The following is an 11,642-nucleotide window of genomic DNA, read 5'->3' as shown; positions in this document are numbered from 1 at the left end:
GGTAAATGCTAGCAAATTATCCAGGGAGCTATAGTCATAACTTTGCATTAAGAGACAGTTGGACAGAGAAGGTGTGCACTGGAAGATTCACACCCACCCCATCCGCTTTAGTCCTGCTCCTTACAAATATCAACACAAGTACATAGGTCCATCATTTCAATGACCAGTTATTGTTTAGGAAATAACCAAGAAAGAAGTAGTATTTTCTTGTCTCTTTTTGAAAGCATGAGGGATTCTCACAGTCTCAGATCGCTCATGATGGGCAAGGACAATCAGAAAAGCAGCCTTTTCTGTGCCTCCCTGCCATCATCATGACTTTTACATGCTGTTTAAAAGTCTGGAGCAGCTGTGCTCCTCTGAGCTGAACCCAGGCACCCCAACATCCTTAGGAGGGCCTTTCCTCCTCTCCAACTGCTGCATCACGGCTGTGTTACAGCTCAGTCTTTTGCAGTTATTCTCACAAGATAAGAAACCACAGACGTCTAAGACTAGATTTCTTAAGGAAAGGTGAAGAACATACCTTTTGTAAATAACAAATGGGCAAGGAACAAAGACTAAAAGTCACCCAGGTAACTGGACCCACAAAAACACCATTAACAATTTTGGATGTTTGTAGTTACTTTGAATGCCTATAAGTGTTTTTCAAAATCACTTGTTTTAAAGGAATAACAAATTATGATCGTATGAGTAAATTGTTGAAGTGGCATGGGCAGCTGGTGCAATACCTGTTAAAGAACCACAGAAACTTATTCTCCAAGTAGCCCTCTCAAAGAGGACATTTAACAGGAACCTGTGTTGAATGTGCAGTCAATAAAACAGGCTCCACGGATATATGTAGGTTTGTACCACTTCAGGAGACCACTTCAAAAACTACAGGAGATATTTGAACCTGACCTCAGCTGCTTATCACAGAAGGTTTGCCGCCTGGGTTTTTTTCCTAGTAGTTTAACTTAGACCTAGCAAGATTGACTTCTCTCTGAATCTGCTCTCTTTACATGCTTGCCTCTTGTTTCTGTACTTTCCCTTTCAACTTCTTAATCCTATTCCTATTTTTTTTTCTTCTTTCTTCTATTTTTAACTCTCCTTGTAATCCATCTAACATAATTTCACTCTACTAATGAGGAGTACCTCTTTTTTCCTAATTCTGACTAATGCTATACACTGTTAAGTTACAGCAGCATCTAGAGCTTGTGGCCAAACAGAACAGCCTTTTGCTGCTGCCATGAGTTAGACTTTTGCCATGCCAATATACATTTGAGCATGTGAGTGTGAGAGACACAAGCCTTCCTTCTGCTTCTCCAGTGTGGAACTGAGACCAGTGAGATGGAGAAAACCAAGAGTCCACCATAAAGGCACTGGCAGATGAGGAATTGTAGCAGAGGTCCATGGATACAAATCACCCTAAAAACCCCCATCTTTTGAAGCTTCCAAAAGTAAATGTTATCTTCCTCCTTTCCATAGCTATTACAATCACCTGATTTCCATTTGGTTACAGGGAGTTTCAGATTCACTACCTCATAACTTAAGTTTTTGTTGTCATTTTTCCTGCACTGTACAGATCACTAAAGAGACCAAGTGGGACATTTGAAAACATCCCTTGAAACCTCACTTAAAGGACTGTTAAATGTCCCTCTGTGGAATACAGCCTGATGGTCTGGCAACCATCAAATGCTCCTGCAATGAGCAACACTTGGTACCTTCCTTGCCCAGTGCTCACACCAAGTGAGGGATCTGTGAGCAGGTGGAAACCTCGGTGTTCACAGTACATCAGAAATTCATGTCAGAACTTCCTCCCTCCTCTCTTTTAATTTTTATTAAAGCTACTGCATTTTTAGTAGTTTGTTGTTGTCATTTTATAATTATAATTATATTTATCTTCACATAATGTTAATCAGATTTTTAAAAAAAATCTCCTTTTGGATCTCCATTTCTAGAACTAATGCACAAGTTTCATACTAGTGATAGGTATTTATATAAGACATCAAATGGAAGGATTTTGCTCCTGAAACTTTGCCTGTTTTATTAGTCTGATAGAGCTGGAGAAGAGATACTGCAGCTCATACAAACCTTGCTTGTATTTGTAAAAAATCTCCAGAAGTTGTCTATACTTCAGCTGTCCTATTTTTCTGTGAGCATTCTGGTCTCTTAATATTACTCAAAGGAGAAATAAAAACACGTAAAAATTAAGTAACAAAAAAGAGTCTCAAATAATGTTAAGAGTTTTACTTAAGCCTGCACAACGTTCAAGGTATTTCATTTGCCCTCAATACACCCCATTGTGCAAGCACTGCCACAGAATGAGGACTCTTACAGATCATACATGCCACGGTATCTACCCTAAACCCTACATTTCCCCCCCCCCTCCTGCTCCCCCCTTTCAAATTTAATTTAGACTTTCAAAGTTGTTTTTTGAATAAGCATGGAGGGCATGGGGAGGGAGGGGTGGTTCACTTGCTAGTTTTGTAATGGTCTTTGTTCCCATTCATATTGTTCTGTAATGACGCATACTATGAACTCTCAGTAATCCTGGAACCAGCATTTCAGTCTAGGCTACACCCTTCCACTAGTAAGAAAAGAGCATCATCATGTTAAAAAACATTCATGTAAAACAAATGGTGGAGCAAAAGACAGTGACAAATAAACAAAGGAAAAGAATGAACTAGAGAGTGGTTTCAATGAATGGCATTAAATATGAAAGGCAAGTTTTCCTCCTAGCATAATTATTTAATATTAATTTGTGTTGATTTATGACCAGATCACAAAGGATATTTTTGTATATCTGAACTGAGAAGAGAGAACCATGCCTATAGAGAGGGGCATCAGCACACATGCACACAAGCTGTTACTGTGTGCTTCCTTCTTTCAGTAGTGAATACACAGGTCCTGGATGTAGATGCAATGCAGCTCATCCCAGATCATTAATGCCAACTTGAACAACACATTCCTCTAGAGGAAAATTAGTCAGGGGAAGTGGTTTACACTGCCGAGGCTACTGCTGTTGCTCTTAGGCAAGTCAAGTAATACCCGTGGAACTCAGATTTTTCCTCTCTAAAACAAGAACATCTCATATACTTTGACACTTAACAATCTGACAATCACAAGGGGATTTGAGAATTTAGGATAAAAAAAAAATAAAGCATCTTACAGATGTTTATTCACAGCATATTATATTGGACATTTCCAGAGGTCTGATTATCTCCTTATCACATACCCATTTTCTAGCCAGAGTACCTACACAGTATCACTTCACAACTGTGGAACAGCTAATGGGGGCACAGCATGCCTGCTGCCTTCCAGCCAGGTTGGAGTGCATTACCCTTGAATTCTCATTATGTTTGTTTTGATTTCTGTTTTGGGTTTATACACATATGTAACATATGGCCATCCTTGCAAAGTCCAGTAAGACCAACCCCAGAAGTCATTTGGACTGTAGTAAGCAGCAGCTCAATCCTGGAGATGCAATCCGGTTTGCTGTATCCTTCTGTATCTTACAGACACTAAGGATGGTCGTCTTTGACAATTGTTCTGTTTCTCTTTACTGTTCCCTCTGTTCCGGTGTTATTTGCTCTCCTAGTTGGGCACAGACATATCCCATTTCAATATGTATTAACCTCACAGGGAGTAGAAAGATACACAAAAGGAGAACCATTTGGTGCAGAAATAGTCACCTGCTTCTTAATTAGAAGACCAACTGTCCAAACAAAAGAATGAATTGCATGCCTGGTTTACTGTGATAGAGTGAAAGGAAGCCTCAAATTACGTGATTTACAAAGAAGATGACACCTCTGCTACAGCCTACTTATTTGCAGCATGTAATCAGGAGATGACAAGGTCAGATTTTTACACAGTGATGAAAATTTGGGATTTTTTTTCCCCTGTCTTTCCTCTTTTCTTTTTTTGCATCTTTAGGGATTACTAAAAGCCTAAACATCTCAGACTGTATATTTAAAACAGCAAAAACCAAAACCAAAAGTCAAGTAGCTTGTCCCAAACAACCAGAGAAACATGTCCTTGGCATGAACTTCTTTATTTCTCTGTTGGTTACTGCAAGGCCTTCCATTTCTCACAGATAGTTTTAAACTTCATAATTACAATTGGATAATGAAAAGACTGTAACCTGACTTAATCAAAATCTGAGTGCCGGTAGTTCCTACTGCCTACAGTGATAGCGATGGGAGGGGAGTGTTAGAATACTTTAAATTTTTTATCTGTCAGGCCTCTGCCCTGGTAGTGCCCCCTGCACCCAATCAAAGTGAGGATTTTTAGCTAACCAGATAGCAATAATGTTCTTCATATAAATGCAAACAGAAATCTGTGCGGGTATAAGACAGTGTGCAACTGTCTTAGAAGAAATGACAGTCGTTTGTGGGTACACACACACCCACACCCTTATTTTAAACCAATGCATTTGCATGTGATTCAAGATGTGCAGAGCTAGCATTTTATCTTCAGTGATTTGCTCCAGTCCAGAGGTACATACATCACATGAAAGCTGTCAGCACAAGGTGTTGCTGCCTGGGGCTACATACTCAATATGTATATATAACATAATTAAGTATATATATCAGAATTCAGTAGCTGTACCCACCCCCTGACTTTTGCAGCATTGTCTGAAAATGATGCAAGTCTGAGCATCTTGGGCTCACCACTGGATTCTCTGCCCAGGCAAAACTACCGTTCAATTCAGAGAGCGCTTTGCCCGGGTAAACCCTAAGAACAAAGAGCATTACTTTTCCAGGTACCAATCCTAATCTGGGAAGGTGCTAAGCCTACTCATTCTGCTGGGTCAGCCCAAGGTAAGATCAGAATCTTTTAAGCTTGAGAGCTTTATTCTGGGTTTATGCAAATATGAATGATAGGGTTCACAGGCAAACTTCCAAGATCTAGGTCATCCCTTGACAGGAGTCAGGGTCTTGCTGCAGCAAAATGTGTGCAGGCTACATACACACACTACATGTCTTAAGGGAAAAATAATAATTAACTGCAAGTCTGAGAACAGGCAGAGGGAACACAGTTGGGGAAATCTACAGCAGACCATCCTATTTGCAAGGAGAGAAAGGGTCTGTTGAGAAGCTGCTCTCAGACTGCTCCAGCGCCCGTCTCAAACATTCCATCCCTCTGGACCAAACAGTTTTACTCAGGCTTTGCCCTGAGCAGAGTTTGGATCTTGCTACAAATCCTTACCACATGAGCAAGAAGATATCCCACTCACCCCCACCTGCTCACTTAGTACTCTGCTGCACCGCCAAAGAAAGAAGGCAGCAAATGATGCTCAGAGACCGAGGAGCAGAACGACTCCCAGGTAATTTTGAATGTTGCAGCAGAAGAAGATGGGGTTTGTTTATGCTTTGGAGAAGTATGTATGATTGCAAGGAATTTCACTCGGCTGTCTGGAATAAGTACTAGTTCTTGACAGAAAAACTTGACAATCTGTCTCCTGACAATTCTACTTAATCTTTGCTTGTTATAAGTAACAATAATATATGTTACATATTTTAACACAATGAATATTTTAAACTGATTTGAATGAACAGATACATTAAGCTTTCTAAAATGAGAAATGTGCATTTTCCCCTCTCTGGCAGCCTTTTCAAGCTGAGTATGACCTAATGCAGGTTGCAAAAGCCTTGTTTTACTTCTCTCTGAACTTACAAGAACAAAGCAATCAGGATACAAAATGCTCATGCTGTGCAGTCCAAAGCTCTAGTCACAGATTGATACACACACTGCTTATTAACTAAGCACGTACATCCCAAATGTTTGGCATTTCTCTCTAAAATCAGCAGTCTGCATTAACAAAACCCTGTTTGCTGTCATTGAAATACTATTGCTATTGGTACAGTTTAGGTGTAAAATCTGACAGCACAGCTGGTGTTGTTTCATGAGCTCTTACTATCTAGGTCCTTAAACTGAAAAGTTTCATATCATAGGCAGCTACAAGCTAGAGCATCTGTATTGACTACAAAAGGACAATGTTGTCTAGTACCAGAGATTTCTCTGTGATCAGAAAACAATTTCTCAGCCACTGCTTTAATTCTCTTTTAACAGAAAAGAGCATCTCCTCTAGCTCCCTGCTGTTGATTCATAAAATAGCCAGGCTATGCATCATGACTACTGAGATCTTTTGTAAGTTTTAACACATATTCAGAGCTATCCATTTTCAGAAATGTGACTTTGTTGTTATTGCAAAGCGTCTAACAAAAGATGAAGAGAACAATATGGTACTGCTTCTCCTTGAGTATTTACAACAAGCTTATTAGAAACAGAATTGAATAGCTAAAGTTAAAACAATAGGAACCTCTTCCCATGTATAAGGTAAATTGCTGCCAAGACATCTAGGGCCTTTTGGAACTACCATTAATGTGTTGATAATTACATCAGTCCATTACTGGCTTGTTGCTTAAAGAAAAGAAAAAAGCAGCAAATGTTAAGTTAGAAGAGAAGGCGATCTCCAGGAAACAGAGCGGGTTTTCAGTTCTCATTTGTAGTGCACAAGTATTTTCCAGCAAATAGAGAAATTAAAATTCTACCACTTACACACTCTGAAACATTAAGTACTGTATTTATATTCTTCCATAAGGAAAAGGAATACATAGTGATCCCACAGTAACAAGAAGCCAGACATACTGAAAACATTTAATCATTTCTTTAAATGGCCTGACTACAATCCAACTTCCACTTCACTGCAACTTCTGCACAGCTCAGACAAAGATTTTGCTTCTGCTTCAGGCTTGCTTTTTGGTACAGAACATGAGCCAACATAGGAAATATGCAACATGACAGATTTTGTCACGACTGGGTCTTGCAGTTCCATCTATGTTAAGCATCAATCTCTGGAAAATGAAGGAGGTCACTCCCTATTTCTTCCTTTCTTTCTTCAAATGATCCTTTAATACATCTTTCTTATTCAAAGACATCTTACAGACTTTCTGCACAGACTATTGAGTACTGCCATGTAAGTGGCCACACACACAAACGTTAAAATAATTGGTGGCCACAGTATTAGACAGGAGTCCTACGGACTATACCAGTGAGAAAGAGTGCATTGAAGCTCTGAAGACAAGAAATCCACTGACACTGCTGAGATACTTCAGCTTCTGTAACTAGAGCTGATTATACCAGCTAAGTTGGAGGAGAGAATAAGAAATGGTAGAAGATGACATTTAAGACAGAAGTTATGAAAAGAAGTCAAAACAGGCAAGGTCCAGCACCAGGTGTGGGAAACGTGGAAGTGTTGCAGATGGCAACCTCCTGTTGATCGTTTCAGACCAGGGGCGCAAGGGAGCACTAACTCTCTCACAGCTCTTCTGAAAATGAAACCTTCATCTGGGCAGCCACATGCTATATTGGATGTTTGGTTGTTAAGAATAAGACTTCACATCTCTGTTGCGTGTTGCATCCTCTGCTCAGAAGAACTTACTTAGTATCACTGGCTCTAACCAATAAAACATACCAAATGTCCTTAAATCAAAAGATTCTGTAAAAGGATAAATTCCAGGTAATTTTCATTTGGTTCCTTTGTTTAAGCTTTCTCCAAGCTTCTCATTACCAGTGCTTTCCATTCTACAAGGGAAGGATAAGATTCGTAGACACTTGGGAGAGTGGGAAGAAGAGGAAATATCACAAAACTCAAAGTAAAAATACAAGCATTTGTAATTCTGAGTGCTTACCTCAGAGGTACTTTATTAGGATTAATAAGTAGGATCACTGGTGTAGAGTGCAAGAAGACCATGTAATTCACTATGGGGGAACTTTTACATCTGTCCAATGTTCACACATTCATATTTTGCAGTAGGCAAGCCCTCACACACAGTTGCAAGTATTTATACACCCACATAGATCTGATTTAGGCAACTATCATGCTATTTATGCTACTCGAAGATGTGCCCTTCAACTTCGAATGTTGGAAATCTGTGGCCATGTAGAAACAGAAATCAGATATTTTGATTGAAAAATAAAAAACAAGAGGAAAAACAAACTACTTTTCTGTCCTTCCTATGGTTGGGCAGGCAGTCCCATCCACTCCTTTGTACCTGTTCTGATGTTTTCATTGGCCCAATTCAACTTGCTAACCTGGCAGAAAACATTTTTTTTGTTGGTTGCATTTTCTGTCAATTTTCTGCTTTGAGCACAGGGGAACGAAGACTTTCCTTTGCTTAATAGTATTGGTAGCACTAGACTGTTAAAATCAGTTCAAGCCAAAACATGCAACTTTTTATTTAAATTCATGCATAGTCAGCCACAGTACAATGAAAGAGACTGTGAGGTAAAAAATGACTGTTTTTCCATGAAAACACCTTAAAATAAACAAACGTACACTTATTTTTAAATAAGAATGAATTTTTAAAATTAAAATGTGGGTCTGCTTTCATGTTTTACCTCTTTTACTTTATCTTTGCAAGGTACGCAAGTTAAGTCATAAGAATCAGTCTCTTGCCTTCGTTGTTTCAGTGACGTCTTGTTAATAACAAATCCCATATACTACCAGTAATCATGATAAATTGGCACATTAAAGAGTGCTGCTGGGGTAATTTTAATAAGTGGCTTTGTTTTTCTTCATAAAAGTAACACACTTGAAGGAGGAAAGAAATGACTTAGTTTTTAAAATAGCAAATGACCTCTATTTCTCTCATACCAGTGAGCAGAGAAACCGTCAGCATGGGCTAATTGTTACTTTAAGATGAAGCTCTTTGTACAGAAGGGGAAAAATTCAGAGTTCTCCTAGGAGCACTGAGTCCCTGCTTGGACTGTGCTATGGGCAAAAGAACTGGAGCTGTTGCTCCAGGCAGGATTTTTTCTGTCCTACCTGCAGGATAGGCTCATCCATGCAGGATTTTTTTACTATCACATATGTTGTATTTTCATAGAGCTGAAGGGCTTTCATAAACTTACCAGTTTGGTCCAGACTGGGGCAGATAAAGGTGCTGCCACCTAGCCTGGACCCAGCTTTTGTGATCTGGAAGGCAAGAGAGTCCTTGATTTCCACACACGTTGCAGTAGTAATTAAGTTGCTTCCCAGGCAAGGATGAGAACCTGATAAAAAGTTGCAGGTTCACTGGAGTCAAGCCTATTGCCTAGAAATGTCTTCTTTATTAAGAAATAATCAGCTGTCATTCCAGCAGCTAGAGAAAGCTGTGAAATATACTGCACAGGGCTCAGATACGCTAGTTATTTGTGAAAGAGAAAGAGGAATGGAGAGGCTCACAGACAGTTTCCAAGGTTACTCAGGAGGCCCTGCTAGACTGCTTCTCCTTTCACCTTCCCACAGCCCTGCAGCTCTCCTAATGGAGAAGCTCTGCTGGGGATGTAGCAAGCTCCAGACATCACTCTTCACTTGAATGGGTAACAGCTTCCCTGTTCAGAAGACTGTTTGAACATTCAAGATGGGCAACATACATTCTCCATAGCATGCTTAGTTCTTGATTTTTTCCGCCTCTCTTCTAAATCTATTTTTCAAAAGTTGGAGGGTCTTTCCCCCTTTCTTTTTCCTCTTATCCTCTCTAGTCAACAGTTAGATTTTTCTCAGAAATAGAAAACAGCTGATCAGTCCTAATGGATAAACATCAAAATGTCAGTTTGGTGGAATACAGCCTTTTTCTGCTCACATTCTGCACTATTTTCAGTTGGAGCCCTGTTTAATTTGGAGCAATTCCAGGACCCAAATGGGAAAATAGCCTTTCATGAGCCCTTGGTAGGCAGAATAAAGGAACTATTGAATGGGCACCGATAAAGACAGATATGACTCCTACTTCTAAGATCAGAGAGGTACTTATATTTGGAGAGGTTTTTTTCCTGTAGTTTATTTCTTACATGATCTAACAGACCCTTCCTTTGAACAGTATCAGTGTGTATGACATTTTATCAACTAAAAACATTCTCTCCTCAAAGGTTTCCCCATACTCCATGTAGTGGTAATTCTCCAGATTACCCTTGTAAGTACTGAAGTGAGTATTTATCATTGCCTCAAAGAAAAAGTGGGATCAAAGGAAAGAATTTTTTAAAAAACTTTCAAGCTACACATTTACTGTATCTCCACAGTCAAATGGGGCAAAATATTGGACTGTAACTCAATTTTGGCAAATATACTGTATGTCCTTGTGAGAACAGTCGGTTCAGATGGAGTATAAGACATCAATTATTTTCTGAGGAAAGCTTAAAGTACCAGAAGTAAAAACAAAGTGATATTCTTATTAAAACATACCCCACATTCAAAGACTGCTGCAACATTTTGGGGATTAATATTCTACCCGTGCTTCTCTATGTGTTTTAAAGGTCACTAAAGTACACACTGAATGAAAACTTTTCAGAACCATTTCTCTTTCCTTAAGGATTTGACTGAATAAAAAAGAAAAAAGGTGCCTGCAGATGCAGGGGACAGCAGAACTTGGTCAGAGTGCATTTTCTACTGGATGGGAAAAATCTTTGGCTATTACACCATTACAGGTTTCTCTGGTGAAGCGCAATTGTTCTGATGAAACAGAAAATGAAGAGGGCAAAGCTCACTATTCTTTACATTTTTCTAGAGCATAATTTCCCACACAAACATCTTACCATACCAGAGTGCTGATATTTTCAGGATGGTCTCAGTATAAAAAATAATTCTGAAGTTTTTGGGCAGGCCAGATATTTGCCAGGCAGGCAAAATAATGTATATACAGGCACATGCAGATATATCTCAATAAATCAAGATTCATTTGCTATGCTGTCTAATGAAAGATTTGCCTTCAATACCAATGCCACCTTAAAATATATACACTAAGAGTGCTATCACTTTAGTACAACATGCAAAAAATTTGAACTTTTAATTAAGCCTTATCTTCCCCACAATATAGTGAAGCCACTGAAATGAAGTAAGCATGACCAAAACGGGAACTTAAATTCACTTTAAATGGTCTGATGAGAAACCCTTCCTAACTTCATCCACCCAACTGCTACACTCTAGCCTTCCTGTTTCAACATTTAATTTCTTCACAAAGAATCCACCATCCTCTACAAATAATTTCTAAGTTTTTGAACACAGAGGCCAACAGAATCTGTATTTTTTCTCAAACAAGAGAAACAACCCCCCCCACATACTGCAACCACAACCATTCAGATCTCTCCAGCCACTGCAAGATGCACCAACTCCTCCATACCACTTCTGTCCACCCCCCACCTCTTTGTGTGACACTAAGTTTCTGTTAGTAAGATTAGTTTAGAGAAAAGATGTCATCATTCCAGGATAGTACATTTCTTGATATGAGCTTTATTTTGATACAGCAAGTTATAAAAATAACAGAACTGAGGTGATAACAGACTTTTAGTAAACTCTGTAGTGTTCAGGGTGCCACAGGTGCTATGGGAATGTATGTTGATACATGCCACAGTAGACCGAGGAGAAACACACAGGGAAAACCACAGCTTTTGTTGACTGCAAACTAACTAGTTCCTACAGACAGGTCATGATAAACCACTACCCCCCCCCCCCTTTTTTTTTTTTTTTTCTTTCCCCTCAAAGAGAAATAAAGTTCAAGAGTGAGTGAAAGTCCTGCAATGAACTGTCTCATGACTGGCAACCAAACAAAAGCAGCGCTTATTACATTATTCATCCAGCTGTTTTGTCAGAGATATTCAACATGTTTAGTCTTATGCTAATGTTTAAA

Source organism: Pygoscelis adeliae, unplaced genomic scaffold (assembly GCF_000699105.1).
Source record: "Pygoscelis adeliae isolate BGI_AS28 unplaced genomic scaffold, ASM69910v1 Scaffold45, whole genome shotgun sequence".
NCBI classification, from domain to species: Eukaryota; Metazoa; Chordata; class Aves; order Sphenisciformes; family Spheniscidae; genus Pygoscelis; species Pygoscelis adeliae.
Note: the sequence above shows the minus strand (reverse complement) of the source record.